General features: G+C 36.2%; 1 long non-coding RNA gene across 1 annotated transcript in view; it reads left to right on the plus strand.

Annotated features, from left to right (window-relative positions):
• The window catches only part of LOC117672582 (uncharacterized), a 30,897-nt gene extending 26,194 nt beyond the window's left edge, over positions 1-4,703 (plus strand). The window contains exon 3 of the long non-coding RNA XR_009620201.1: positions 4,526-4,703. This is a non-coding gene — a long non-coding RNA (uncharacterized LOC117672582). The remainder of the gene's footprint in view (positions 1-4,525) is intronic.
• The last annotated feature ends 1,297 nt before the right edge of the window (positions 4,704-6,000 follow it).

The raw sequence follows: 6,000 nt of genomic DNA on the forward strand, positions 1-6,000 counted from the left end.
TAAGTTAGTAACATCACAGTTGTTAAGTGAATCTAGCTTCCCCATGGATTTTGCTTGTCAAAACATTGCAAAAGGTGATCACATGATCTAGGGACCCGGAAATAGTCATAAAATATCAACCAGTTGTCAAGCATCTGACTGTGTCGATGGCAATGCTGCAACCATCATGTGAAAAACGGTCACACGTCAGTTTTTTCAGTGTCATTGTAACTTTGAATGGTCACTAAATGAACTGCTGTAAGTCAAGGACTACCTGTAGGATTGGGGTAGGTTAGGGATGTTATAAACAACAAAGAAAACATAGTCTCAAATAGGAGTGCAGAATCTGCCAGAACAGCTGGCCAGGAACTATTTCTTTGCAAACCTTCACTCTTATCAATTGCTTCATATGCAGAACATTTTGGGGAGACAAGAGGAAAAAATCCTGGAATTCTTCAATCTTTGATATCCCTTTTTTAAAACTCTTATAGGAAATCTGGCTTCTATAGCAAGGGCTTCATCTTTTCAAGTTTGGTTTAACACTGAGGAGTTTGGAGTTGTTCTCTTTTTCTGCATACTGTAAACTCATGGACCCTCCCCCAAATATCCTGGTCTTTAACCTACTCTCTAAATGACTCTTTTGGGCTAGCATGGGGCAGTTCTTTCTATCTCTTTTATACCTTTTCTTTAGTTGCTATCTATAGGTGATATGGCTCGCTCCTGTGCTGACACCATGATGCCCAACTTCATTGCCTTCCTTCTGGCCTGGCTGAGAGATGAAGTAGACTAGAAGGCAGACTCTTAGTGCCATATTCTTAGCTATTATTCTTAGCTATTCATGAATACTGGGATGCCGCAAATGGTCCCTGTGTGGTGTTGCTACCATGTCAATCAGCTAATCCAAACAGTAGGGGGTGGGGGAGAACCCAATGAAATCTTCACCACCACTTCTGGTATTGATTTCATGTCATTTTGATGTCATGGTAAACTCTGAAGAGGATCACATCCCCTCTGCCAAGTAACATTCTTTTCCAAATGCTTAGGAAAAAGGAGTGGGAATAAAAGAAACAGATAATAATGGAGAGGCAGGGGGAGGAATTTTTCTTTAAAAATCATACCAAACCAAGGCTGCATTTAGTTTGTCTAGTGCTTTGAGTAGAACCCTACCATTACTCACTATTCAGAGCACAGTAGTGCAGTTTGAATCATGTCTTTAGTAGACGCTCCATCCATAAAATACAGCAGGCCCTCTGGAGACCTCAAGATAACTTCAAGATTGATTTGCACTCTTTAGTTTCTTTCCTTTGTTTAAACTTATTTCATTGCTGGCTCATATTTATTTTTATATATTTATTTTTGGATTATATTTAGAATGACACATGGCAGCATGACACATATAGCTATATATAAATTATGTACAACACTATTTATCCTTTAAACTCCTTTACATTACATTAATGATCTCTAAGCTTTCCTGTCTGCTTAGAAACCATTAAGATATTAGTGCTCTTGAAGACAGTAGTCCAAACTTCTTGGTTTGGGAACTTTGGGAACAAAGGAACAACTATTTATAGTCTTGAAGACGTAATTTGCAAATACATTTTTTCTTTGCTAACTTCCTTTATTTCAGAGTTTTTGATTCAGACTGGCCTCAGATTTTTCTTCTAACCTCGCTGGTATTTATGAAAGAAACCAGTTTCTACCATATTTTGGATAATTTAGCCATATGGCCTTTGAGGTATTTGAATATCCACTTAGTGTGTGAGGATAAGCCTTTGCAGAACAAATAATGCATTTATGTTTAGCTCATGGCCTGAAGCTTGATTGGAAAACTTTGGCTAGAACTGTCTTGTCAACAACCAGGCGTTTGTAAGAAAAAAGAAAAAAAGCAAAGTATTCATTATAAAAACCGGAAGATGAGGAATGTTGTACAAAATAACATTCGTCCTAAGCAACCTTTTTAAAAGCAAAATATTCTTATATTTCAACTTGATTTGATTAATTTGATTATTTCAAATTAAAATTATTTAGGACATATGGACAATCTTTTGCTTCCCATAAATAGAATCAGTTATAGTAAAATTATTGGAGCTATTTATGCTCTACAATGAGTCAGAATAAATGCTTTGAAATGAACGGTATGCTGTCCAAAGAAAAATTACATACTACCGTATGAACCTACCCAATTATATTCCTAGTATTCTATGTTCTTGCTATTTTGGGGGGTTTTGTACATGTTACATATGACCATCACTTAAGATTGGGTTGAATTTTGAATCTTTTTGATAACAAAGTCCAAAAATATAAGGATATCTAATAGCTTCATGAAATCTTGAGATTTTGAATGAAATGTTTCCAGTATGTTGATGATGAACCAATCTGAACAATACAGCATTCTGCTACTTAAATCATTCTTTTAATCCTACATTTAGAACTTACTTTTTTTCTCTTTTTAACATGTGCCAGTCTCTGATAGATTGCCTATTAATATCATTGAAGAAATGGATATAGAATACAATCCTATTTTTGAGAGTAGGGTTGTTGGTTTTTTTTTTTTTTTTTTTTTGCATAATTAAATCTATTCTGTCTTGGTTCTTTACTTTTGTTTCAGACTAAAATCTGACCAACCGTTGTCATTTTATCTTATCCTTGCCATTTATTTTACCTCAACCTACCTAAGATTTCCCTTTCCTATCTATGTTTGTAATCAATAAAATTAAAGACTGGTGTACATTAAATTGATGAGAGCTTAACTACCTGAGTAGATACATGGCCTAATTAATGTTGCAGTCCAATTTCTCTATTTCAGATTCTTTTTTTCATCAAAATTCAATGTTTCTGGGATTCCTGGACCCAGGCCTGATTTTATTCCATACTGGATTTAAATCTGACAAGATGGAGGTCCCCTGATTTACCAAGTTCAGAAAAATATATGCAGACAGGGTTGCACTCCTGAAAGAAAATAAGGCTTGGATATCACCCTGGAACCTTAAGCAAACCAAATTATTTCTTAGCAAAGCTGTCCTGGCTGGAACATCATGTTTCATCTCTATAAGTCACAAAAATATTACTTTGAGGTAATATGAGTGGCTTATAAATTTTATAAATAAATAAATAATAAATATATCTCACTTTAGTTGTTGCCAAGTATTATAGTACAATATTGCTTTTCAAAAAGGATTAGACATTTATGTTATGGAAGATTAGAACAGCTAGTGATTTGAACTGATATATTGCCTATATTTTAACAACCTTAATGGAAATCCATTAAATTTTAAACAATAACGCAAAGTACTTGTGCTTACTTTGAATATTGGGGATTTAAATATTTCAGGAATTGCCTCCTCCCACCTACACACTTTTTAAATTAGCCAAACCTTATCTCCAAATGCTGCTTTCATTCAGATGACAAGAACACAATAACAACAATGTTGCATTGGGGTATATGCAAGTAACATATTTGCCTGCAAACGAGAACTGGACAAAGTAATAGAAAATGAAGAAACTAAAGTGTTCAAACAGAGAAGTACCTGCCACATAAGACTCCAGACTTAACTATTGCCTATGAGAAAAATCACAAAGTCTGGATAGTAGACACTGCAATTCTTGGAGATAACAGGAGGGGAGGGGAAGGGAAGGAGAGGAGAGGAGAGGAGAGGAGAGGAGAGGAGAAATGGAGAAAATTACCAAATACAAAGACTTGCAAATAGAAGCAGAACAACTGTGGCAAAAGATGGCAAAGACAGTACCAATAGTAAAAGGTGCCTTGGATACAAACTCAATACATCTGGAGCACCACATGAACACCATCAGCATTTACAAAATCAGCATCAATCAATTGCAAAAGACAGCTTTGCTTACATTCTGCAACAATACCTTTAACACCATAAAATAACATCTGCCTGCCCATGTTCTTGGGAAGGAAAGTCCAAACTCCATGTAAGTTATTACCTCTGATGGATATATATCCATTTTCCAAAGCTTTGACAGTTAAGTATTTCACACTGTTGAAATGGGAATTGAAGAGACACTGCAGAGGGAGCATTTCTTTAAATAAACTGATCTTAGCATGGTAGGTCAAGCATTTTCATCTACCATTTTTTTTATCATGGTCAAGTCATGAAAATCCATTTGCAGTTCTCTACCGATCCAGTTATTTCTTTCCCCCCCCCTTCTGATTAATTTAAAATATTCACCCTCTGACTTAAACATCTGATTCTGTCTATTCTCTTAGGCATATTCTCTCTTTTCTACACAGACACAAAAATATGAATTTACATATCTATTTTTTTTTTTACTAATCCACTGATTTTGTAAGGAAAACAAGTAGCTAGTTAAAGGAATAAGTACATTCCTAGAATAGCTAAATATATTTCTGTATGTAAAGTTCAATGTGTGTATGTGTGTGTGTAGTATGTACTGTGTGTCTGTGTGTGCACGCATGCATGTGTGTATATGTGACAGAATAAAAAAGAGAAAGAAAGGGAGCAGGCACTAGAATTATCTATGCATAAAGAAATTAGAAGAGATTTTTTTTTTCTTCCAGAGCAATTGAAGCCCATCTCTTGAACAATGACGACAGCTCCTCATTTTCGACAACAATAGAGGGCACGTAGGAGTCAGCTCATTAGAATATCTGTGGCTCTTTTCTGTTCTCTCTGCATTAAGCCCCCATAATGTCAGTTGTCACTTATTAATGACAATTAACTAGTAATCAGTAGTGAGACTCTTCGAGGTGGTCCTTGTCTGACAGGTGAAGAAAAAGAACATTGCGTTGTGCTATGCAGTGACATGGAACCTTCAAAGGGAGCATGGCATTTCCATAAATTATTTCAGAAAAAAATCTTTTATATATTCTCTTTAAAGCGTAGGGAACTTTAACCCTAAAAGGACTATGCTGATTTGTCTGGACTCACATTCTCGCTAGGTTCTTAACATTAAAAAGTACCTGAAGGCAGCTGGTACTAACCTAGAATTAGGACAGATTAGCTGTGACCCCGCCTAGCTGCCAGTGAATTATATTATCATGGTCAAGAAATACAATTCACCAACTCAGTGTAGGAAGTTAGCACCCACCCCTTTCCTGGATGAATGAAATATTTTGGGAAATATTAAAAAGTCAGAATATTATGTTTCCCTGTATGAGAAATGGAGAAGCATGTTTTAAAAAACAAACAGCTTCCTGCCTCCCCCTCACCCCATACCTTTGTTAATGGGCCATAATCTGCAACACAAAAGCAACAGAAACTAACACAATGGGACCCATCTAGATAGAAACTCACCACATGGCACCTGGGAAGATTACATCAGCCACAAAGGCTAGCTAAGACCCCCACCCCCTGGAAGTCTGACAACCAATCAGGATACTCTTTTGGGGCTCCAGGAAATGCAAAACCAGAGAGAGCATAAAAACCCGAAGATTCACTGTATCTGCCCCTTTTCTGTTCAGGAACTCAAGCCAGGTGATCCTGTCCACCATTAAACCATCTTTCCAAGTAGTCTCCATGTTTCCAGTGTCTTTTTCCCCACTTGGAGCAGAACCCAGAAGGATATTTCTTCCTACATCAGGAAACTAGAAGAAACAATAAATCACATTTGTGATGTTGATTTAGACAAAATACACGTTGCCATTTCTGAGAGGTTGTTTAGGAAAAAAAATCCTTCCTGGTAGTTCTTTTCATCAATTAAGTCCATGAACATTTATACTTTTATATTATTGCTTGGCTTCTTAATGGGTTGGGGCTGACTTTTATAATAAATACCACCAATATTGTTATTAAATTCTTTAAATTCTATAAATTAGACAGGATTTAAAATATTTGTAATATTCCAACAATTATCCATTTAAGAGTTTTATGAACACCTCAAGCTTGCAAACGTACCTAATATTCCTTCCTCCTATTTTCCCCACAAACAACAGTCCTGTAAGGTAGGTTGGGCTGAAAGAAACTGACTGGCCCAAAGTCATCTAGCCAGCTTTCATGCCTGAATCAGGACAAGAGCTCATAGTCTCCTGGCTTC

The sequence above is a fragment of the Pantherophis guttatus genome, chromosome 3, assembly GCF_059756535.1.
Source record: "Pantherophis guttatus breed Tessera chromosome 3, ASM5975653v1, whole genome shotgun sequence".
In the NCBI taxonomy this organism is placed as follows: Eukaryota; Metazoa; Chordata; class Lepidosauria; order Squamata; family Colubridae; genus Pantherophis; species Pantherophis guttatus.